This window comes from Triturus cristatus, chromosome 5_2, assembly GCF_964204655.1.
Source record: "Triturus cristatus chromosome 5_2, aTriCri1.1, whole genome shotgun sequence".
In the NCBI taxonomy this organism is placed as follows: domain Eukaryota; kingdom Metazoa; phylum Chordata; class Amphibia; order Caudata; family Salamandridae; genus Triturus; species Triturus cristatus.
Window position 1 is genome coordinate 273,345,614 of NC_140588.1, and position 26,628 is coordinate 273,372,241.

At 41.6% G+C, this 26,628-nt stretch overlaps 1 protein-coding gene across 3 annotated transcripts in view; it reads right to left on the reverse strand.

The window, feature by feature from the left end:
- The window catches only part of ATXN1 (ataxin 1), a 1,009,465-nt gene that overhangs the window by 215,816 nt on the left and 767,021 nt on the right, over positions 1-26,628 (reverse strand). The window contains exons 1-2 of one of the 3 annotated variants that reach the window (XM_085607039.1): positions 18,394-18,478; positions 18,040-18,168 (exon numbers count right to left, since the gene is read on the reverse strand). The exons of the other annotated variants lie outside the window; for them this stretch is intronic. The gene's annotated coding sequence lies outside the window, so the exon portion shown is untranslated. Of the gene's footprint in view, positions 1-18,039; positions 18,169-18,393; positions 18,479-26,628 lie in introns of those variants that run through there. 3 annotated transcript variants of the gene reach the window in all.

Here is a 26,628-nt window from a genome sequence, read left to right on the forward strand (position 1 = left end):
AGTCTCTTCCAGCTCCACAGTGAAGCTATCTCTGTTCAAACAGCCAAGTGTACAACTGTTACAGTATGGCCAGTGCAGAAATAACACAGCACAGAGTGGGACTTCTGAGACCATCTGCTGCGAAGAACAACATTATTTACGTTTTGAGAAAGGGCTTTTCGTTAGCATACATCTTAAGCGCAAACAAGGCCAGAGACATTTGAACCTGGTGCAAAAACAGCGTTCCATACACAAAAAATACACTTTATTATATAAATAAAATATATGCATAGCAATCACTAAGTAAAACAATTAAGTCAAATGTGAAACTAAAAAGTTAACTTGTATGTTCTACCCAAAACAAAAACAATCAGAAATGCTTAAGCCTTCTGAAGGAAGTCAGTTCAAAAGGAAGTTGCAGCTGCAAAAATGTCAGAGGAACAGTATTTAGAAAAAAAAACAACAACAAAAACAGGGTTCTAAAATAAAAAGGGACCCCTTGCACCTGCTAAAATAATTAATTTTCCCATACTTCTCAGATGTGCAGCTTTGAAAGCTCAACCACCAATGCTAAATAAAGACCGAGCATCCATGAGCCACTGCAACGGACGCATGATATGTGCAAATCTGCTGATCTCAGCCTCATAATGGACTCAATGCAAGTGAAATATCTGGGAGAAAAACGGGGTGGGTCGAAGTCAGTGGATGGGGAATTACTTGGAGAATCAAATGCAGAATTACCGATTGCCCCAGTAATTCATCATTTCTAAGGGAACCTTAAGGGTTCAACTTGTAATTGTCTAGCAGCCCCACCCCCAACAGAGTTACCCCCATATCAGTAGCTGCTGGAGTTACAGGTACCATCAGTATTGGTAATTCCAGTGAGGACAGTGTTACTAGCAGAATTTCTGGCAAATTTTTAACACGGCCCAGGGGGTTTGGGAACTTAGCATTTTCCACTTGTGGCTTCTCGACGTCCAACTGAGATAACCTGCATTAGCAAAGGCAATAGATTTCACCTTTGCGAGATCTATTGGTTTTGTCAATTTTTTTAGGCATGTTGCAAAGCAACATGAGCTGCTGTGCAACATGGCTTGCTATGGTGTGGTCAGCGTTCAGCGTGTCATGGCAATTTTTTTATGTATGTCAAGTTTCACAGCAGCTCATGCTGCTGTGCAATATGTGTAAAGACAGTCCCGGGAGAGGGGGAGCTAAGCAACATGAGGGAGGAGAGCGGGTGGAAACCAAACGGATAGCAGGGGGGTGGAGTGGGCAAAGCGGACAGCAGGGAGTGGGGAGCAAAATGGATGTGGGGACGGCTGGAGGGGCAGTGGGCAAAACGGACAACAAGGGGTTGGGGGTGACTGTACAGTGCCATGCCCTCTATGTGAGTGGATGTCAAAAAGCAAAAAATAAAAACAAAGGTACCTGGAGCGGCACACAGCCAGTGGAAGGACACTGGCCGCAACAGGAAGCTGTGCAGGGTTCATGTTCCAGGAATGGACAAAAACCCAGAGAAGACTGAAGGAGTAAGCAGCTGGCAGAAGGTATGACCAGTAAGAAGCAAGGAAACAAAAATGAAGGGGAAACTAACCAATGGTAAGCATCGGAAAGTAATGGGCGGGCTCTAAGCCAGATGTTGAGCTTTAAAAAAAAAAATTAGAACAGCTTTCACTGACAGCGCATACATGCTGTAGGCAAACCCTAAAATGAAGCTTACACTACTATTGTGAAATTATCGGGACAGGTAAATCTCTTAAATTAAGTCTCTTTGTTCACCCTGGTGTTCACTACACTGCCCAGTGATTGCAGAGGATGAACTGATGCTTGTAATGGGCAGCTCAGTGGGCTACCTGTTGTAAGGTGCTTTATGCCTGGCATCCTTAAGAGTTCTACCTATTTACTCACACTCAGGATGTAACACCATCACTAAACACCAAGAGGTAAAACACTCATTTCTGTTGAGGTACATGGGACCTGACCATGGAAGCCAATATTTCACTTCAAAATACTCCAACACAATAGGTAACATTAGTTTACAAAAGATGGACATGCAGCTTAGGGAAGCAAGATATCACACACAAGAACAAATGCTCAGGTTAGGTCAGTTTCAAAATGCTGCACAAGTAATATTGTTATGTTTAATACCTACGTTTAAAACATTATTTTATATTGCCTAGATTTCATCTGTCATTCAAAAGACTATGCAGTTACCTTGAGTTGCAGTCAAAGCATCATTCTCCATAACGAAGCTTAAATGCAAATCACTTCTTTTCGGTGACACATCAAACATTAGGACATGGTTTTACCACAGATTTCTTACAAACATTTTCTAAAATTATTTTTTTTCCAAAACCAGTAACGTAATCATGCATAATACCTTCATCCTAATCCAGATTGACAATCTAGCATTGGACAGCCCGTCACGCATTTTAACATGTCAAATGCAGTGGAAATAAAATGTCACGTTCCCCAAAACCTGGCCTGGATGTCGCTCACCAGTCTCAAAGTTCCTTGATGTACACACCCATGATAGGCAAATGATTCACACTTCTGTCACAGAGCACAGCTATGTCTCAGCCTTATTGAGCTGAATAATTGAAAAATATAGTGAATATGCAGGTGTGCAGAGTGCAATAAGCTATTTATTACTATTGTGGAGTGTAGGAAAAGGTTGTGACTCACAAGAAGAAAAGTAGCTGCATATCTGGTTTAATGTGGCTTTTTTCACGCGTATTGTTTAAAAAAAAAAGTATTTGACCACAATGAGAAAGCAGGGTATTAGTTTATGCAGTAAGGTAAAATCTCACTGAAAAGGCCTCATGACTATTAGGAGAGTTGTTTCGTTGTGCAAAATCAGTGATGCTGGAACAATTTTTGGAGGAGGGGTGCTGACATCAATGTTACATCACCAAAGTCATAGCAATAGTGAAAAATCCAAGCACCATGTAAAGAATAAGTAAAATGAATCACTGCAGTTCAGCAGGAGAGTGATAAGGTGGTAGTGTGTAGCCAGGGGTGCATTTTAGAACATTACATTCTATTGCAAATATATTACTAAAGAATGGTATGGTGGAGCATTTTTATTTATAAAACATGCTTTTTTCCATTGAAGTGGCAACAAAATTTGCCCGGATATACAGTTTTACTGAGAAAACTATATAGAACACAAATGATAATGTGTGGAAATCGGGTTTCAGCAAATATTTATCATTTGCACATCACCATGTAAAGTGTCCTGATTTACTTTGATCCTATTAAATCTTTGTTTTTATCAAACTTCACAATTGGAAAAAATAACAGAATTACATTTGTGCTTTCCTAACTACTGCTATGTTTTGAAATATTTGTACAATTCATTTACAGGTATTTAAATGTTGTTGTGTTATATAATCTATGAAAATTACTGAAGTACTACAGCCTTTCCTTTCACACTCAATGTGTCCCAGCAAGAATGTCAGATAGTTCGCTATGCAAAATTCTCCAACTTTGCAGTCAGAGAAAGAAAAGTAAACACCACTCTCCATTTTAAAAGAAAGAGCAGCAATTCTTCAGAAGACTTAGGGCCTGATTACGATGGCGGAAGGCCCGCCACCGACAGCCTGTCGCAGACGGGCCCTACACCATCGTACTGCGGTTTACCGCCCGCCAGATTGCCATGGTGGGCAGAAACATGGCGGTAGGAAAGACCGACCGCTATGGTTCCAACAGGCAGTCATTTTCCGACTGCCTGTCAGAGCAGCTGCATCACCCAGAATGGTGGCGGTCAAATTAGCATGTCCATCCCCGCCAGCCTTTCCATGGTGCTTCAACCGCCATGATATGCATGGCAGGGTGGACTTTGGGGGCCTGTTGTGGGCCCGCCTTGAACAGGGCAACTTCTGTTGTGCACTTGGGGGGGCACCTATGGTGCCCCCTACATTTCCCTGCACCATGTGGCAGGCAAGTAGTGCAGGGAAATGGAAAATAGGCATTTTTTTCATTGCCGCGGGTGATGCAGCCAGCAGCACACGACGCAATGGAAAACATGTAAAATGCGACCGCCACGGTGGCGGTCGCATTGTAATTTGGCCTGTGGGACCACCGATACTATGTCGTGCGGTCCCCATCTCCACTTCCGCCTGCCATCCTAACCAGGCCCTTAGCTTGACATTTGATCTCGGTCTTTGCATACACAGCAAATGTATCAAGATAAAAACTAAATTTAAAGACATCTTGCTCATTTACTTTCTGAACATTACCATTTTTATTTTGGTTGTGCTGCAGCATCCCCCAGAACCCTACTTCTAACGCCTATGTGCAAAATGCAATCTGCGAAGCTGTAAACAATGTTTTTCTCATGTCAGTTTTGGGGAGCTGTTTTTTAAGTACCTGAGCAATCACAAGTATAATGAGGAATAATTTATTAGTTCGGGAAGTGAAATGTGCATTGTCACATGGTATTGTTAGATACACAACAGGCCACAGGCCTCCAGGATGACTAATTTCTGCTCAAAATGTGTTCTATGTGTACAAACCAGTGCAAACTCTGATTTGTGCAGTTCTGCACTCGCTGCTATTACAGAAGGAGCCATAACATTATTAGGCAACACTGCATAGGGGGCCTATGCACCCTCATATGCCTGGGATCAGGAACGACCCAGGCCCAAGGAACATTTCCCAACTGCTGAGGATTCTCCTGCATTCATGTGTCTTACTTGGGAGTCTACTTTGTAGACAACACTAATGGCCTCATTATGAATTCCCTGTATTTGGGTTTGGCGATACTGGAGGGCCTTTACAATTTGATTAACACACAAACCAGCTCTCCCATGCTGCTGCACTGCTCTGCTTAATCCCCATTTTCATGAGTGCTTTCTCCTGCTTTTCCCTTGTTTTTTTTTACTGCTTTCTCCTTCCTTTCCCCCTGTTTTTTCTGAGTGCTATTGCCTCCTTTTGCCTCGTTCTTTGCTGCTTCCTCCTTCCTTTCCCGCCATTTTCTGAGTGCTTTCTTCTGCTTTCCCCTCGTTTCTTACTGCTTTCTCTCCCCCATTTTTCTGTGTGCTTTCTACTGCTTTTCGCTAGTTTTTCACTGCTTCTCCTTGTTTTTTTCCTCATTTGCCACTCCTGCCTGACGCCCATTTTCCTGCCTCCCAATTAGCCCTGCCCACCACCTCCCAGCGCCCCTCTCTTCCCCCAGGACCTACTTAATAGAGACCACGGCAAGACCTCATTGAGCAGGCCTCAGACCCAGCTTTCACTTGCTGAGTGCTTTGTACTGCTTTTCCTCGTTTTTTACTGCTTTCTCCACGAAGCAGCTTGCACTCTAGCACATTGAGACTCTCATGGGTGATTTGCAGCACTTTTTAAATCCTGATTGGTTGATTAATTGTACCAAGGAATACCTGGTCCATGCCTCCCCTCCACAACCCCCATGGGTGAAATAGCAGGCTCAAATCCACATCCATTCACCATCTGTCAAGAAAGATCAGGTAGTAAATGGGTGTGGGGGCTTTTTGGTGGTATGGGGTGGGGTTGAAGTGGCTAGGTCAGAGACATGGGGTTGTTTTATACTCCCCCCACCACCCCCAAACAGCTGTTAGAAAGTGGGCTTGGGCTAGATACAGCAGCTGCTCGCAGCCCTCGCAGCTCTGCTAACAGGTTCGAGTCTGGTGCCTTTGTATCAGAATCCTCTGGGCCTGAGACACCGGGAAAGTTACAATGACCTGGTTTAATGATGGTCATGAATGTATGTGTTTAAGTGTCTAGAATGCAAAACCCTCAGAGCCATCACCAAGAGCAGGGCACAAGTTGGGGTACACGAAGGTACACGGCGTCCACCTACTATTTTCACAGGGTGGACGCCGTCCCCCCTGTGAAGAAGTTGGGCCTCATAGAAATATGCAGAACTTGTCCCGGTGTAATTTTCAGACACCCGGGCACGTTCAGCAGCGCCTTTACGTTGTCTGCTTTCCATTCCCAGCAGCAATGTGCAGGCGGGGAGGGAGCTTTTTTTCACCTCCAGATAGGCCAAAGTTAACAGACCATTAGGTCTCCTTTTGTTTGAATATCCTGACTGGAGGCGGCCTGGACACACTTAAATGTAAATGCCACGGAGGGGAAAGAAAGGCACACTGCTTGTTATCTCTACACAGGTACTTAAAGAGAGACATGTGTTTGCCTTTGTTCAGTCCCTGTACATAAGAGATGCATGCACTGTAAGAATGTCAGATTTTTTGGTGTGTCCCAGTATTTACACAAATAACAATTTCAATAGCACTATTTTATTTCTTTTATAGCGCTACGCAACGCAATGCAGGGTATCAGAGCTCTTTACGTAACATACACATTGTACATTGACAATAAATCACGTACATATGTAAATCAATGTACAAGATGAGTTACATGAGACAGGGTTACAAGGTGTAGGAGTCACATGCCCTTCTTAGCTCACTGTGCTATATTGCAAGGATTACAATGTATTAACTGCAGGTAACAAAAGGATCTCTGTGTTGAAAGCAGTAACCCACTTACCGATGTACATAAAATATAAATCTGTCATCTGCATGTTACGTGATGTGCTTTGCAGGAGGCACATTAACCTTGTACTAATCTGGGACTTCACAAAACACAGACCTCTCCAACAAATGTGTTAACCTCCAGAGTTATCCCACCATTATTACTATTGTCTGAGATTTATTGGGCACCTTTACAGCACTTGCCTTAACCCAATCAAATATTTTAAAATGTAAACTTTGCAACCAATTAAGCATAAAAGATCTATTGGCATTCTTCTCCTTGTTGCCAATTTCTTTGTGGCAGGGTTTAAAAAATAAATCTATTCGTTGAGGTCCAGAATTTGCGTCGGGATTGCGCCATTTTTTTGGCACAACTCCGACGCCAAATCTCATTTGTTAAATCTCATATTGCACTTAAATGTACTCATGATATACTTGATAAACGTGTGAGATCTTAATATCTGATGCCACTTCTTGTGATGTCACTTCCAGTGAGGTCACTTCTTGTGATGTCACGTGCAATGTCACGCATCGTGACATAATTTGCTGTGATGTCATGCGTCATGATTTCACCTGCATACTGCCTAACCTGGTTAGTACTCCCACTTCTTTTTTTAGGACTTGTCCCTGACCAAGAGGAATGTCATTTCCACCCCACTATCAAGTGGCATTTTAAGAGGTGCTGGGGGAGAAGGGCAACTGCTTCTATTGCCCCACTTCATGGGGAGGCAGCATCTCTTTCCACTTATATCTAATGTGGAAATCTAGGAAGACCTGTATTGGATTCTTCACTAAGAATCTGCTTAGTGACACATGTCCGCGAATCATTTTAAGTCAATCTACACAGGCAAGCATGGGCAGACTTTAACGTCTGACCACTGTTGTCTGCAAATAAGATATCCGTTTAAAAAGAGAAACAGCCCAAATAGAAAACTGCTGGAATGCCATTTACTTGGTACATTTTGAATGTTTCTATGTAACAAAATGCACCGTGTCCTTGTGAGGCAGCCAGCACACTTTGCAGGATAAAACCACTGAGCTTGCTGCTCTCCGAAGAGTAATTATACAAAGTTAATTAACACTTCTATTCATAGCTCTATCCTTTAAGTTGTTCTCTCTCCTTAGGAGGTGTTGCTGCTGTGGCAGTGCGGACTGGGAGCATTTATGAGGGTATGCTCCTGGGGACGGGTGTGCACCGCTCGGCCAGCGGGGACCTCAGCCAAACAGTTCAGGAAACTCAGTTACATCAGATGCAGAGCAAGACACTCACATTTCTTCTGTTGCTTAAAGTAACAGGTCTGTCATATGCATGAAAAGGAAAAAAAGAAAGAAGCAAAAAAGAAGGAAAAGACTGCTGTTAATTCGGACCAGAACAAACACTAGGAAGGAGTAGAGGTGGGACATCTAATCCGTGACGCCTTTGCGCTGGAAAACCCCCCGGGGTAGCTGTGCGCCCTACAAGTTGCTAATAATAAAGGTGAACTTCACAAAATACGTTTATTCTGCTTTTCACAGGCTTTTTAAAGTCAGAAAAACGATGACTTCACACCATACTGGACCGTACTGATACTTCTGGACCTCTCCGCGGCTTTCGATACCGTGCCCCATGCTCTTCTCTTGCACAGACTCCAGGGCTGTGGCATTGGTGGCACGGTCCTCCGGTGGTTTACCTCCTACCTGGAAAGCCGCCAGCAAACAGTTTGGTCTTCCCCTTTCTCGGCCCCTATCTCCCCTTTGAATGTAGGTGTTCCACAGGGATCTCTTTTAAGCCCCACTTTGTTTAACGTGTTTATGGCCCCCCTTGCACTCCTTTCAGAACTATACAGCGCTAAAGTAATATCCCACGCCGATGACACGCAGTTACTGTTCACCTGCGAGAAGGATAAGGCACTGAGTGGAAGTGAGATAAATATCTGCCTGTCAAAGGTGTTTGCCTTGTTCAAACAGAATCAATTGATGTACAACTCTGAAAAGTCTGAAATTATTTTCTTTGGCCACAACCCGGGTGAGGAATGACACCAATGGTGGCCACAGAATATGTCTCCCCCTGCAAGTTCAGCGACCACAGTAAAAAACCTCGCGGTGAAAATGGACGTGGACATGTACATGAAGTCCCAGGTCCAAGCAGTGGCCAGCACATGCTTTGGCCTACTGAAAATGTTGAGGAATTTCCTCCCACTATTCCCAGTCCCCCACAGGAAAACAGTAGTGCAAGCATTGATTATATTCCGGCTCCATTATGTTAATGTTTTGTACTTAGGCCTCCCTGACTATCTTCTTGGCCGACTACAGGTACTACAAAATTCTGCGGCAAAAGCTATACTTATGGTAGGCCTCAGGACACAAATGACCACTCACCTAAAGTCCCTGTACATTTCAAAGCCCTGGTACTGGCGTATAAGGCCTTCCACAATATAAGGGCTTCTTTCCTGAGGAACAGAATCCAGCGCTATGTTCCACCCAGAACTTTGAGGTCATCCACCCAGCAGCTCTCGACTATCCCAAGGTTCTCTTGTTCCCGTCTGGGTGGTCGTTCCTTCCAAGTGGAGGCTTCTCGACTATGGAACAGCCTGCCGCCATCCTTACGGCAGGCTCAGGATCTCCTTAGCTTTAGGACAGATTTAAAAACATGTCTCTTCTTACAGTAGATTAAGTCTCCAAGTACGTGCTTGTACTGCTCTGTCACTGGTTCTCTTTCCCATCACCGGGACACTCCATGGAAAATGTAAATCCATATTTGTAAAGTGCGAACTACTCACCCTTATGGGTCTCAAGGAGCTGGGGGCCGTCGTGGAAATTAAGCGAGCTATTGCCCAGAGTCACATGGTGCTGAGCTGAGCTGCTGCCAGAGCCGGGGATCGAACCGTGAACCCTGTGCTCCGAAGTCAGCTGCCCTGGCCGCTGCACCACACCTGCCCAGTAACATAACATATCATAACATACTGAGCCATATTTCAGAGGGCTGTAAGCAAAGTCTATTCCTCACTGTGAATCTGTAATCAGGTGGAGTCAAAAGTGTATCTGTTCACTACTGCCACTCTGGAAATAAATGGAATAGGACCTCATTTAGTGTCCTGCCAGTCCCTTTTCTACACTCTGAATGACATTCTCTGCCGGCTTATATAGGTCATTCCCTTCCAAACTCCCTTATTTGGTGCGCTTCCTTTTTCTCTGATTGGTCCTTTCACGAGTCATGTACAGTTACCCTAACGAGAGGGAATCCTATTTTGAGAGGTTGGCCTATGGACATGGGTTCTCTATTATCTCTATAGCTCAGGGTTCTCCAACGGAGGGCTAGATCCATGCCAGATTTTTAAGATAACTACATTTATCTAAATGTGAATATGCTAAAAATCTGACATGGATCCGGCCCTCCAGAACCAACATTGGAGAACCTTGCTATAACTGAAAGGTCAGCACTCTTTCTTGTGGAAGTAATAGAACATGGCACCTGCGTTCCATTCCCTGTTTGGTAGCTGGTAAGTCCAGGAGAAGAACTGCAGTCCTGTGGTATATGCATTTGGTAGCTTCTAATCTGGCTGGTGTCGCTACTCCCTAAAGATCAAGAAAGAAATTGGATAAAGTAAACTGTCATGTAAATAGGTAGTGAAGGTGGGATGTTGTAGCAAATGTGTTCCACCAATTTAGTCCACCATAATGTTTGGCTTTTGATTACCAGGTTTTTGGACGTTTACTGTAAGAGGGTCTCACTACCTGAGTCCCACTCACTGAAAATTCACACTAATTGGAGTAAGCATGGTTGCCACCAGTGTCCACCTATTAAGATAAGGCCACTGCTGTGCAGCTAGATTAGGAGGCACTAGGCTGGTTACAAGTGAACGCATGTGCACATGTATGTGTGCAAGTGTGTGGCCCATACATGTGAGACAAGCATCGTGCACAGCCCGGTAACTGTGCACAGGTACTCTGACGCAGAAGGGACTTTGACCTGGGGTAGACCTTATAATTTTAGTGGGCATTCCTAGATATGTCAGTAGGGTTTACCGGGAAATGTCTATTGCTATCACTATATTATACATATAGGTGAAATCTGCCTTAAATTGCAGTTTTTCTCCATTTATGCCTACACAGTCCAGCAAGATGTCAAACTGGGGTAAGACATGCACACCAAATGTGAATATGCAGTTCCCAACATACCACATATACATCTTATGGGACTTTAGGAATTGTCATAATTCTCTAGCTCAACTCATAACCAGATTCCAGGCCTTTGTACCCCTAATGGGCCAAGGTAATTAATCTGCTCCCAGTAGAGGGAACAAATGTCTCCCCAAACAAAAGGAGCAAATATCGGTGACTGACCCAATTCATGGGAAAGGAAATGGGTGTGGGCAAAATCTACATCTGATTACTAGCTCGTCACACTGCACCTGGGGTGGGACAGGCCCACTGAACAAAGGAGGAGGCCCAAAAATCTGGATCCAACACATGAGGGCCTCACCTTTGAAGTTATGGGGGAAGGGACCTGAAAAGTGATGTCGGTTAGGGGTGGAGCTACGGCCTTTACAGTAATTCTGATTAGAGAAACATTGACAGTGCCATTTTGGATTAGGTGTAGACAGATGATGTGGCATCCATGGACTGACTAGGGGTGCCTGGCATCTAGAATTTCCACCTCCACTTAAAAATCCCTGCGCAAGGGAGAGGCAGAGGAGAAGACCTGAGAGATACCACATTGGAAGAATGACTAAGTGGAAAGAGAAGCCACCTGATGGCCTGCCAACATCGACTAAGGACTTTAAGTCTAGCTGACCCCAGGGCTAAGCTGCATCCATCCAGGGCGGATGTATGACGTTACAACGCATGCTATTACAACGCATACCTTTACATCGCATTTTTTACAACGCTAGTACTACTACAACGCATTACTTTACAACGAATTCTGTTACAACGCAAAACCTATTACAATACAGAAAAGAGCTGTTACAACGAAGTATATTACAACGCATACCATTACAACGCGATTTTTTTTTTTTTTTAAATTAAAAGTACAATAAAATCTGGCACGGGATGCAGGGAAATTAGGGGTTTTAGGGTGGGGAAGTGTATTAAAACGTGGAGAAGAACTGTACGTAAATCGACTAAAATGCAGTACCAAATTAATACTCGGGTATTAAAATTAATACTCGAGTATTAATATTAATACTCAAAATTCCCCATAAAAATCAGTTTTAAGACATTTGTAAGTTTTTAAATAATAAGGAAAAAATAAATTACAGTGCATACACATTTTTAACATGAATAGATCGCCAAGTAAGTAAACTAACGAAAACATAGCACACATACACGTAGGCGCCATTTTACCCATCTCACTTGTAAAACTTGTCCTACCACAGTTTCTATGTAAACAATACCAAAAGACATGGTCCAAAATGGATGCCAAAACGGATCAAATGATTAAAAACAATATTTCTTTAAAAGCATTTTTAAATTATCATTTTCCACAGTAAAACAAAGCATTAAAAAAAACACAACGAACGCAGTTTTTAAAAAAATTAATAGTGACACAGAGTAAAACTTATAAATACAAGTGAGACACCATTTTGCACTCAGTTGATTATCAACTAGCAGAGAGAGCAGACGTAATAAGCTGACCCTCTGTCACCTGCACTGCGACCTCCTCAGAGAGAGCACGGAATTCACTCGAGAAAGCCTAACAACAGAGCAATTACTAGTAAGTTATTAATATATATCTAAACGTTATTTTTTTGAAAAATATATTTTCTAAAGCCACAAAAAATATTTTTTCAATTAAGAATAAAAACTGAAGAAATGAACTGTTTCCAATATATTATCAATAAAATAAAACACAAAATTAAAACAAGTAATTTATTTCCCTCAACCAGAAAATCGGAAGATTTTTACATTCCACAGCAGCTGAACCTATTTGGGCATCCCCACCACGTAAACGACTGACAAACTCAATTGTTAAGGTAAATGTTATTTATGTGTCATGGTTTTACTTGTAAAATTTATTTTTAAAAATTTCATAAAGACATGTATGCCAATGTTTTTTTTTTAAAATACTCAATCTCACCGCATAATAATCTAAATATTACCATGATGCTGGAGTAACAATTTGTAATAAGACTTCAGTTAGTTAGCACATCAGCAAAAGCGTTACATATTACTTAGAGAAATATTTCTAATCTAAGTCCAAGAATGTACAGTATTTTACTAGTTTAGTAATAGTTTGAAAATTACCTCTAATATTTTTGTTGAAAAAAGCATTAAATATGTAGTATATTTTCCCTCACCAATTGTTACTCATACTCCTTTTTCTTATTCCAAATCGTTTTTTTTTTTTTTTTTTTTTTTTTTAACAACGTTGACAAAGGATCAATTATTTATCTTTTTTTTTTCTCAAACAGTGAACATCTTTTCCCCAAAACCTTTTAACCTCCCGCAAGCATCAGGATAAAGGCACGATAACAAAAAACCGACTAGAAAAGGTATGTTATTTTTTCCATTTTTTTAAAAAGATACATTACTCATTCTTCCTTTTGCAATAAATCCTCCAGTATCGTACCTAATTTGAAAACTAATTGATAGTTTTGAAAAACAATATTCAATTTCTTCTCTAGGACAGAGCACCATCAGTGATATTTTTGTGTAGGGTAGGGGTACATATCTCTATTTCTACTGCAGTAAGGTGCATTGATTAGGACAGTATCATGTAGTACTAGTTATATTGTATGTCTGTTTAATTTTAAAGATACTCAGTTACTACATTTCGAATCACCGTTAATTATCTTTTTATCCCCTTTTTTCCCCCACAGAAAAGAATTTTTTTCACAAAACTAAAATTTTGAGCCTACAAAGAAAAACATCTTCAGCGACCTCATCCACAAAAGCGAATTCCCCAAAACAAGGTATATTTTTACAGCACAGATTCTTTACCTCCTAAATATTTGACTAACTATCACATAGCTAATTTTCAAATAAATAATCAATGTAATTATGATTAAAATTTCCCTTTTTAGATTTATATTTCATGTCTAAAGGATGGTTTATCATTACGGAAATAATTATGTCCAGCAACTTCTATCACATGTGCAATTTTTGTGGAATAATTGTACAAAACACATTTCTCAACATCGTACTGTTTTCTAATTTTTTTCTTTTTCCACATTTCCAGACATTTATTTATCCATTCCCCAACAAATCACCTCAAAAGTGTCTACACAAGCCTACTTACCAATACCACTGAACAAGAGTCTGCCAGAAAACCAATTTGGAAAAAAAGGTAATTTAGACCAACATTGTAAGTTGCAACAATTTTTAAAATGTACGATGCTGTAGAGGTAACAATTTACTTTTCCAAAATCTGAAAGGTGCAGCAGTAGAATAATTGTTGAATAGTGTAGGGGTATTAATTTTCTATTCTAACTCCAGGAAGGTGCATCAGTAGGGAAAGTGTTGGATAGTGCAGGGGTATCAATTTACTATTCTAACTCCAGGAAGGTGCATCAGTAGGGAAAGTCTTGGATAGTGTAGGGGTATCAATTAACTATTCTAACTCCAGGAAGGTGCAGCATTATTGAAAGTGATGGATAGTGTAGGGGTAACAATTTACTATTCTAACTCCAGGAAGGTGCAGCAGTAGAGAAAGTGTGGGATAGTGTAGGGGTATCAATTTACTATTCTAACTCCAGGAAGGTGCATCAGTCGGGTAAGTATTGGATAGTGTAGGGGTAACAATTTAATATTCTAACTCCAGGAAGGTGCATCAGTAGGGTAAGTGTTGGATAGTGTAGGGGTATTAATTTACTATTCTTACTCCAGGAAGGTGCATCAGTAGGGAAAGTGTTGGATAGTGTAGGGGTATCAATTTACTATTCTAACTCCAGGAAGGTGCATCAGTAGGGTAAGTGTTGGATAGTGTAGGGGTATTAATTTACTATTCTTACTCCTAGAAGGTGCACCAGTAGGGAAAGTGTTGGATAGTGTAGGGGTATCAATTTACTATTCTTACTCCAGGAAGGTGCAGCAGCAGGGAAAGTGTTGGATAGTGTAGGGGTCTTAATTTTCTATTCTAACTCCAGGAAGGTGCAGCAGTAGAGAAAGTGTGGGATAGTGTAGGGGTATCAATTTACTATTCTTACTCCAGGAAGGTGCATCAGTAGGGAAAGTGTTGGATAGTGTAGGGGTCTTAATTTTCTATTCTAACTCCAGGAAGGTGCAGCAGTAGAGAAAGTGTGGGATAGTGTAGGGGTATCAATTTTCTATTCTAACTCCAGGAAGGTGCAGCAGTAGAGAAAGTGTGGGATAGTGTAGGGGTATCAATTTACTATTCTAACTCCAGGAAGGTGCTTCAGTAGGGAAAGTGTTGGATAGTGTAGGGGTATCAATTTACTATTCTAACTCCAGGAAGGTGCATCAGTCGGGTAAGTATTGGATAGTGTAGGGGTAACAAAATACTATTCTAACTCCAGGAAGGTGCATCAGTAGGGTAAGTGTTGGAAAGTGTAGGGGTATTAATTTACTATTCTTACTCCAGGAAGGTGCATCAGTAGGGAAAGTGTTGGATAGTGTAGGGGTATCAATTTACTATTCTAACTCCAGGAAGGTGCATCAGTAGGGTAAGTGTTGGATAGTGTAGGGGTATTAATTTACTATTCTTACTCCTGGAAGGTGCATCAGTAGGGAAAGTGTTGGATAGTGTAGGGGTATCAATTTACTATTCTAACTCCAGGAAGGTGCATCAGTAGGGTAAGTGTTGGATAGTGTAGGGGTATTAATTTACTATTCTAACTCCAGGAAGGTGCATCAGTAGGGAAAGTGTTGGATAGTGTAGGGGTTTCAATTTACTATTCTTACTCCAGGAAGGTGCATCAGTAGGGAAAGTGTTGGATAGTGTAGGGGTCTTAATTTTCTATTCTAACTCCAGGAAGGTGCAGCAGTAGAGAAAGTGTGGGATAGTGTAGGGGTATCAATTTACTATTCTTACTCCAGGAAGGTGCATCAGTAGGGAAAGTGTTGGATAGTGTAGGGGTCTTAATTTTCAATTCTAACTCCAGGAAGGTGCAGCAGTAGAGAAAGTGTGGGATAGTGTAGGGGTATCAATTTACTATTCTAACTCCAGGAAGGTGCTTCAGTAGGGAAAGTGTTGGATAGTGTAGGGGTATCAATTTACTATTCTAACTCCAGGAAGGTGCATCAGTCGGGTAAATATTGGATAGTGTAGGGGTATTAATTTACTATTCTTACTCCAGGAAGGTGCATCAGTAGGGAAAGTGTTGGATAGTGTAGGGGTATCAATTTACTATTCTAACTCCAGGAAGGTGCAGCAGCAGGGAAAGTGTTGGATAGTGTAGGGGTATCAATTTGCTATTCTTACTCCATGTAGATGCATCAGTAGGCAAAAGAAAGGATTGAGTACATGTTATGTTTTGTATACATATATTTTAAAATATCAGGCTAAATTTTTTAACTTTTCTCCTTTTTCAGATAATGTCTAGCCTTGGAGCAGCAAACTTCATTAAATCCAGGAAGGGCAAAAATTTGTTAAACCATGGTGGATACATATATAGTAAGGAAAGAATAAGTTTAACTAGAAATCATTGGAGGTGCGTGCAATACTACACTACCCATTGCAGTGGCAGAGCGGTTACTGTTGATAATTTGGTTGTGAAAACCACAGAACATAACCACTCTGCCTCTGCAATGGATGTAGAAATCAGAGAGACAATAAATGAGATGAAAGCTATTGCAAGCACCTCCAATGATTCTACAGGATCCATTTTAAGGGAGGTTGCACAGCATGTCCCCAGTCATGTTGCTAGCAACATGCCTATAATACCCAATTTGAGAAGAATTATTCAGAGACAAAAGCAGGCAAGTAATATTCAATTGTCTACACCACATACATTTTCTGACATTAGAATTCCTCATGATCTTTCTATTTCTTTTTCTGATGAACCTTTCCTTCTGCATGACAATGAAAACCCTCAGAAACGCATTTTAATTTTTAGTACCCCCCGTAACCTTGCTAAGTTAGAAAGTAGTGAAATTTGGATGATGGATGGGACGTTTAAAAGTACACCCCATCCTTTCACTCAAATTTACACTATACATGCGAAAATTAACAATAGTGTAATTCCCTTAGTGTATAGTTTGCTACCTGATAAGACTTCTGCAACATACACTGAACTTTTATCAGTGATTAAAAGCAAAACATCTGGAAGTCCTCGAAAAATAATTATTGATTTCGAATTGAGCATGATCAATGTGATCACTAAAACGTACACGGATACCCAAATTCAGGGATGTTTCTTCCATTTTTCGCAGGCATTTTGGCGTAAACTACAGAAAACATCCCTAGTTGCAGAATATTCTCGGGATAGCAAATTACAGTTCGAACTAAAAAAATTAACTGCACTTTGTTTTGTTCCTCCCGATAGTGTGGACGAGTACTACACTGCAATTATAGAATCTGTTTATTATACGAGTAACGAGGAAAAATTGGCACCCATTCTAAATTATTTTGAGGACACATGGATTGGACACCTAAGCAGATCGGGTCGCAGGAGGAAGCCACGATTCCATGTGGAGTGGTGGAACTGCTACACGAGTTGTTTAGAGGGAGAGGCCAAAACAAACAATGCCATTGAGGGGTGGCATAACTCCTTCAATCATACAATTGGCAAACCACATCCTAACTTCTACTCATTTTTGGAAACTTTGAAGAAGGAGCAAAGTTTCCAAGAAATGAGATTAGCACAAACACTCGCAGGTAGTCTAAACCCACGAGTAACAGTCAAAACAAGGGAAATGTCTGAGAGACTATTGGCAATTCTACAACAGTTTTCGTTGTGTGTGGCTATAGACTACCTGGAAAATCTTTCTAACATTCTTTCTTTTTAAAACAATGAATTTGCTTACTTTCCTGCTTTGCCAAAAATTATACTAATTACAATAATTCAATTTGCATATAAAGTTTTTTTTTTAAAAAAATTTTTACAAATTAACAAGTCGGGTTTTTTCAATTTTTTTAAACAAATCTTCATTTCATCCAAAATAAAAAGTGATGACAAATTTACTGTTCCATAGTATTTGAACCATTTATCATTATCGGTACGCCATTTTTCAAATTACCGAAAAAATCCAATTTAAATTCCGTCAAAACCAATCACCAAAACTCAATCCGATGTATAAAATACAAATAAAACCATATTCCTTAATGCACATTGCAGCTGAATCATCATTTGTATTTCAACGTTAGATATTCAAAATATAAAAGTACGCACAATTTTTGAACAAAGAAATGAAGATCGACAGTACATTTTTTTCTTCGAAAACAAACAATTCAACTGTCTGAACCGTAACTTTTAATTTAGAAAGAGTTACATACTTTTTTAAAATAACTAACTTACATTTAATGACCCGACATAGGCCTGTTTTAATGACATTAATGTGGACATGTTTTCCAACTTTTAAAACAACTATTAGTTTTCCAGCAACCTCCCCTTATTCTTTCCTTACTATATATCTATCCCTTTAAAAGGTTTAATCTATAATATCAACTGAAAATATTTCCTACCTGGACGCAGATCAGCTTCCTGCTGCTTCCTCCTCCGATGCTCTGCAAAATGGCGCATTACGTCGACGCACACGTCCTTACGTCATCGCGTGCTTCTCTATTTATGGCGGACTACTTTTTTACATTCAACTGTAAATAAATGTTAATATATGTTATTAAAATATTTTTATTTTGTTATAAAAATGAAACTTACTTTGAAAAATTAATTAAAAAATATGTTTATTTTTTTCATGTTTTTTAAATCAAATAAAATTGTGAAATAAATAATTGTTTGCTGTCATTATTTTTAATTAAGTTTTATAAACTCCAATATTGTAATTAAATAAAAGTAAAATTCCTAAATATGTTCCTTACCTTGGCTCTATTGTCTTTTCCTTTCAAAACTTCCTCTTACTTCACTTTCTGTACCTTCTTTTCTTGTTCCGCGGGTTGCATATACTGAGGCTGCCAAAATAAATGAAGGACAAACACGCTCATAGACTTAAATGGAAAACCGTGGGAAATAAATTTAAACAGTAAGTTATAATTGTTATTTCTTATTTTAAAATTTTAATAATGTTAAATTGTTATATTTATTACTGTAAATATTTTTAAATGTTTGTGTTAATATTTGTAATATATTATTATTTTATTTATATATTAAATAATTCAATAATTCAATTCCATTTCTATATAAAAGGACACTTTCGTATCAACATATAAATACTCTTGTCTTTTCATATGTGTTAAAAATACTCTAGTATTTAAAATTAGGTACTCAAACATTTTTCTTAAAATTTTAATATTATATACTCTTTAATGTTTTTTAAAACTTATTTTTTAGTAGATAAAACCAAACTAAAAATTCTAAAGTATTAATTTATCAGCAAACAAACCAAACTTTTCTACTAGTCACAATACTCAAGTATTAATTTTTTATTAAACTACTCACTTATTTCAAATCAAAATTGCATTTTTAAAAATTATTTTAATACTCAAGTATTTAATTAACTGCTAACCAACCAAACATTTCTACCAGACAAAATACTCAAGTATTAATATTTTTATTAACTACTCACCTTTTTTAAATTAGAATTGCCAACCAAACATTTCTACCACACAAAATACTCAAGTAATAATATTTTTATTAACTACTCACCTTTTTTAAATTAGAATTGCTATATTAAAAAAATAACAATACTCTAGTATTAATTTTACTGCTACCCAAGTAATAAACAAGATAAATATTTTGCAAAAAAAATGCGTTGTAATAGTATATGCGTTGTAAAAGTACTTACCATATAACATCTTGCGTTGTAAATGCATGCGTTGTAAATGCATGCGTTGTAAATGCATTTTCAAATAATGCGTTGTAAAGGTATATGCGTTGTAACAGTACTTACCATATAATGGAACGCGTTGTAAAAGCATGCGTTGTAAAAGATTTTGCGTTGTAAAAAATGCGTTGTAATAGCACAGCGTTGTAAAAGTTGCGTTGTAAAGGTATTTCCCCACCCAGGGCCAATGGTACAGGCCACCTAATGCCCATGGAGAACCAGTTAGGGTACACCTGGACTCCACTGCCACCCTAGGTATTCTGCAAGACAGTTCCAGGAGGCTACGGGGTCTGGGAGTGCAGACAGGAGGAAGTTCTGCTGGCGGCGGTGAAGGGGTTTCACAAGATGCCCCTACCAGAAGGAGAGGAGCATCAGGAGTGAGGCAGAGAAGAAGGCTGGTGTAGGGAGACAGAAAATCTAGCTCTCTGCAGAAGGTGACCCTTTAGAGGCCATAGGGAATGTTGAAAATGCTCCCGGTGGCAGGGGCGGCTCCTCCATTAGGGCAGAGGAGCATCGCCCCACTGCTTTCTCGCAGTGTGAGAAGCAGAAACATTAAATGGTATTTTAAATACCATTTTATGTTTCTGCTTCTCTCGCTGCGAGAAAGCAGAAGGGTATGCCTGGTTGGATGCGGGCGGGTGGGGGAGGAGTGTCTTGCCCAATGCTGTGGTCCCTGACTGTTTGGTCGGCCCTCTGGGGCCGACCAAACCAGTCATGCACACTCTACATTTTCTCTATGTAGGCTGCATGCAGCCCACAAAGAGAAAATGGCCTCCCCATAGGCACCCGGCTGGGTGCTGTCCCCACCAATGACAACACTGCCATTGCAATGTTGTGATTGGCTTAGGGGAGGGGAGGGAGGCTGCCTGCTTCCTGTTCCTGTTCCTTCCGGATGCAGGAAAGGAGCAGGAAAATGTGGGCCCGGCCAGGAGCGGAGGCGGCGCAGGACCCAGTAAGGTAGGTTTATTTATTTATTTTTATATCACCCCGCGCGAACCCCCAGGTGCACCCCCGCGCGACCCACACCCGCGAGTCAAGCTGGCCGCAACTGCCCGGTGGCTAGCCCTTGCCACCAGGAGCAAATCAAGCCCAAGATGAACAAAATCACTCTGGGGGCCCAAGATATGCACTTTGGAAGATATGGCTTTTAAGACAAAGACAAACATGAAAACAAGTGTGTGGTGCTCTGCTGTATCTTAACAGAAAGCACCAGGGTGGGGACTGTGTTTTTTTTAGATATAATTTATTTGGGAGAGGGGTGTACGTGGATACCTCTTCCCTGTGATAATTTTATGCCCCCGGTGTCCCACATCTCTTCGGGGACAACGCAAAGAAAGAAGCGGGCCGGCAAATGTGGTGAAGAGTGTCCTAAGCCCCCATCCCAAGGACCCAGAAGGACAAGGATGGCCTGCGGGTGCTCACCCGCACCCCAGTGCCACTGTCTGGGGGGGTGCACCCAGCTCAAAAACCGCTGACTCACACTCCATGCAGAGAGAGGAATACTCTCTAGTGCTGCCGCCTGAATAATCCCTTGTGCTCCCACCGGTTGGGAACAACACGGGTGGGAGAAGCACACAGCATCCACTCTTTTCCCAACTGAGCATGAAGGCGATCCCCACGGCTGCCTTATGACCCCAGTCCAGCTAACTAAACCTTGTGTTGATCTCACTGATGCGCCTTTACCAAACTGAGACCTTGTCTATTATGTTGATGAATCCTGTTTCAAATATGATGATGGTACCCAGGTTGCAGGCTATGCTTTAACTACTATGTAAAATGTGATTAAAAGTTGATGTTTACCAAATGTTTACTCTGCCCAAGTGACTGAATTGATTGCTGCCACACAACACCGTAAATTAGCTGTTCAAAAAACTGTAACAGTTTTTACTGATTCAAACTAAGCCAGCTACTCTGGGCTCCCCTGGATGCAACAGGCATTCGTCACCTCTACCACAGCCCTAAGGTGCTCTTAAACTGCCTTCTAAAAGTGCTATTGGTTAATACGCTGTTGATCAGTCTCCTCAGGATGAACTGTCTATAGGAACACCCTCGCTGACCAAGCTGAGAAAAAGGCAGCCCTATCTACTAGTTCTGAAAATACTATGTATATATCATGTATCATATATATGTTGCTGAATCCGTCGTGCCTTCTTTGAAGGTTCTGTCTGAATTACACATCTCTAAAATCGAAAATAATGTTTGGTTAAAACAGAAATGTAAAAAAGGAATCTGGAGGGGTGTGGCGAGGCAAGCAAGGGAGACAAGTTGCCCCAGATGCTGACAGTGAAGCTGATGCTATCACTGTAGACAAGAAACCGCTGAAGGACTTTATTCACCCGTTTCAGGATTCCCTTGAGGATAATGACATGGGTACTATTTTTTTCATAAGTCCAACAACTGTGTAAAGCTGTAAGAACCAAGCAACATTTTCACTGTGCTTACCACCCTGAGTCCTCTAAAAGATTAGAAGGTTCAATGGCATTTTTAAAGAACAAAAGAGCTAAGATTTGCAGTGAAACTGGGCTCAAGTGACCCAATACTCTTCCTTTGGCACTCTGGGCAATTTTAGTCACTCCTAAAAAAAAAACTAACCATAGTCCTATGGTGCTTCTGTCTACCCCTCTAAAGTCACCACTTTTGCTTTACTTGCACTTGGATGATGATACGGATGTGCAACATTGCAAACTAATTTGCTGGCTCAAAAGGTTCTGTTCTCAGGTTGTTGCCTGCCATGAACTGCAGGCCAGTGACTGTGTTCACGTGAAGCTACATCAGCAGAAGCTGGTGCTCCAACCTTGTTGGTGAGGCCTTATCAAGCACCGCTCACCACAAACAGCCGTGAAGTGCCAGGGACTGCTGGCATGGATCCATAGATCATACTGCACAGGGACCACCGAAGCAACAGATTCCGGACCTGCCAATCAAGCTGCTTCTTTGTTTCCTCCTGCCTCTCAAGGAGGTTTGGCACCTGCAGCACGACTGCTGTTGCCGCAGTAACTTATTGTATCGCTCCTCAAATATCTTGACGTGCTCATGTTGTTGCAGCCCAGCTGTACAAGTCTAGTAATGCAGCCCCCTGCTTCCCACGGCTATGGCCTATAACCACGGTAGTGAGAAACCCAGGAGGGTAGCTTGGTCAGGAATATTGGTGGGGTGTGAGCTTCAGATTTTCCAACCATCATGCTGGCATATAACGTTAAAATAAATTATGCCACAAGCAGGGCACAAGAAAGGGCCTTAAGAGGCAGTGTAAAGGGAGAGGCTTGCAGATTGGTAGGGGTACTATGTAAGAGGAAACAAAATTTTGTGAAATAACCAAAAATTTTAAGACTTTCCTAACAGAAAGGGAGAGTGCGTGGGTGTGTTTTTGTCTGCATGTGTATGTAAAAATCCCTGTTGAAATCTGACAGGCACCTCACCATACCTAACTGAAAGCACCTTCACCCAAGTATTATTGGGAAATACATTTGGTACGGGGGTGTAACACACCCCGCCTCTCCGAAGCTTTCGTTGATACAAGCCTCATTGGTCGGGCGACTGGCTGTGTCTGGAAGAGCCGGGTGGAGGGTGTAAAGAAACCAGCAGCACCGAGCATACCATCCTCTTCTGCATCTGGCGATTGCTCTTTCATGACAATACTGTCTCGTACTTCCTACAGCCTTACAAGCAGAGCCTGGACCTCTATTCATGCTGGACTGTGCTCATTTGGTTACTGACTCCAAAGGAGTTCCATAATGGAGATGAACCATGCCTTGAAAGGTGCCTGCGTGGGAGCTTCTCCTCTGAGAGGGACAATGCAGCAGTCCACACCTCTCTCAACTACACTTCACCCCATGCTCCTCGCCTGGCTGGCACTGCTTATGGGCATGGCTGTGCATTGCACTGACTGTCCTGAGGGGAATTTTGAGGCCAGTGTCTTGGAGTTTTGGAGCTAATAAAGAATGTATAAGAAACTCTTATTCAGGCGCAGCAAGGATGAACTGGCGTCCAGTCTGGTGTGTGTACAACCATACACTGAATTAACAAAAATACAGTACTAAGTCAGAGGGGCAAGGGTGCGATGTGACCCCCACTGATCACAAGCAAGGATTAACTGCACCCGACTATGCACCCATGTACTGCGAAAACAACTATTTCTGAATGCCACCATTGAGTTTCCAAGCACTCACACAACGCACAGGTTTACAATACATGTAGCATGCTCTCATGACATCCAGTGCCACACATCAGAAGACTCGTGTGGTATGTGCCTCTGCTGGGATCACGCATGGGTTTCTCAGCCTTACATCCCTGGTGGCAGCCGACATATTCGTGTGACATGCCATGCTCTGGGGGCTGATATGTGCGCTGCTGTCAGTGCCAGCCAAATAGGCCATTTCGAAATGATTGCTGCAAAACTATACGTACTTCATCAAGTGATTGTTCACTTACTGGCTGTCATGGTAACTGGGCGGTGTCAAAATCGTGCAGTCTCCGTTTGACGAAAAGAATGAGAAAAGCACTAGACCACATGTGCCATCTGTACTTTCCAGCAAACCACAAACCGGTGTCCATGGCGAATTCATGTATGTTTTCCCTCTTATAGAACTAACATCATGGCTCGGTTTTTTGAGCCATTGGATGCCTCCGCGCTCTAGATTTCTTTGACACAGAGCCAGCACTTTCAGCAGACTATCCATTTCATTTTAATGTTCACAGTTAACGTCCATGTTCCACGCTCTCAGTCTCTGGTACACTCATTACATTATGATATTATGAGAAAGTGAAACGGATTATTTGAACTGCTCTGTGCATCACACATGTTGCATTTTTTTTTTTTATCTTTGAGTTTTACAGTTACCCTGGTGAATACCTGTCCAAATAAATGAAATAGTTAGTTTATGGGTGTGGGAACAGCCTTTTGTCTCGTTGAAAGCAGACAGCGTTTGGTACCGGTTTGCACATGTTTTACTAAGGAGCTAAAACTTAAACATTCAGGGCCTCATTTATGAAAAGTGACGCATCGCTGGGTGAAAACAGCGATGCGTCACTTTTCATTGTGCCCTCCTTGCAACATGATGGATGCGTCATATTTACTGTATGACGCATCATGTCGCAAGGAATGACAGATACGTCAGTTTTACAGATGCATCTGTCAGCGCATAAATGACGCATTGCTGGGGTTGTGTCTAAAGCGTGACGCAACTCCAGCAATGCAGGGGAAGGCCTATGGATATAGCACTGCGTCAACCTTACGCCTGCCATGAGGCAGGCGTAAGGTTTTGACGCATTTGCGTCCTAGAAGTGACGCAGTGAAATCTCATAGATTTCACTGCGCCACTTCTACAAGGCTAACTTGCGTGGGAACGTCCCCCCTGCATACATTATACCTGACGCAGGTATAATGTTGCGCAGGGGTTTACAGAGTGACGCAGTCACTTTGTAAATAGGGTGCAACAGGAGGCATGGTTTACGCCGCCGAAAAGTGACGCAACGGCAGTGCAAAACCGACGCAAGGCCTCATAAATAAGGCCCTCAGTATTAGAGTTCACCCTTTGGTGCACATGCTTACTTTGCAATTTTAATGTACTGGGTTTATTTTTGGAGGGCACATTTCGAGTGCCCCACTGGCAAACTCGATACTAGTGGGCGAGTTTGCATTAGGCATCTGTAATATGCTGAGCACACCACAGTAGATGCGAATGCCGCTTCGCCCTTCACTGATCCTAGCTATGCCATATTAAGGTATACAGGCATGTTCCGGAGTCTCCCATCTCACGAGGGAAGGTGTTCGTTATGTTGTATTGATGCACAATTCACAATAATTTCTCAGCCAACTATGGGTGAAGAGATCAGTAGAATGGCTTCCTGTAAATGGACCGTGCTCTTCAGGGCAACAGAAGGCAAAGGAGCCCCAGAGGAGTTTTCAGCTGCTGTCACATCACAACGTAGAAGTGGGGTCACTGCAGGGAAATATGACTACATGTCTACACCCCACCACTAAGCCTTCCACCCTAAACCCCCAGTCTAAGCGCTGTATCTCTGCAGGTGCACCCTGGCCTCCGAAGGGGAGGGACCCTGTACTCCCTGCATAAGGTTGATCTTGTGAGTGAGAAAGTGGTAATGTGGGTCAGGTATATTGACGACATCTTTTGTGTTTGGAATGGTGATGAAAGTGAAGCCAAACAGCTTGTGAATGCACTAAACAACAATGTCTTAAATCTGAGATTCACAGGTAATTTTGCCAAAGATAGAATAGAATTTTTGGATTTACTGCTAACAATTAATGGTGATAAACTTGAAAGTGTTTTGTTTAGCAAAGAAACAGTGGGCAATAGTCTTTTACATGCCCGGAGCTGTCACCCCGACACCCTGATTCGAAGCATTCCTCTAGGGGGAGCTATTGCGTGCTAAATGAAATTGTAGCACTGAGGAAGGCTTTAAGGCAGAGGTATTGCTGATGACCCCAAGATTCTTACAGACAGGGTACACCCGCTCTATGGTAAAGAAAGCAAGCATTATATTTATATATATACACAAACACACACACACAAAATTAGCCACTCTTTTGTGCAGACCATGAAAAGCTGCGGGGGTGGGTCTTTTGCAGAGAAACACAGCAGCAGTTTTTAATTACAGCCCCCTCATCGCATGCGCTAACTCAGAGAATTAACCAAAAACGCAGGAAAAGGGCACTTTTCTTGGTACTTAGGCATCGCAGCCCTGATCTGTGCTTGGTACTACCAACAAGGAAACGTACTGGCACAAAAGGGGGCATACATCGTTTCTGAAGCACAAGTAAGTCCCTTCATATTTTTCCCCTTTGGGCTCATTAAAGCCAGACCTATTACCTTTGCCAATGCTTGTTCATTAGGCACCCTGTTTTAAGGCTATGAAACACTGATGGTAAGAATGAAATACACAGTTAGGTCGGCCAGATTTTCGCATGGTGGGCCTCGTAGACATCAATTAGCAGTCACCAGAAGTAGTAGTTGCTGCCCCACAGTTCTGCTTGCAAGCTCTACCCTCCTTCTTGTGACAAGTGACCTGCTACAAGTCAGACATCAGTTACCTCTGGGCTCTGAGCTTTTAACATCATGTGAAAGTGATATTAACTAAACTGAAAACTGTGGAACAGCATGTGGCTTTCCAACTTTACATTCAGTTTAATTAAACTAGAAGCTATTGGGCAGCGGGGGTTGTCCGTGATAACACAGATTGATTCATTTTTGCAACTCTCAACCTTTTCTAAAGTTAGCTGAATTCAGTGGTTGATTTGTAAAAAAACATAAGT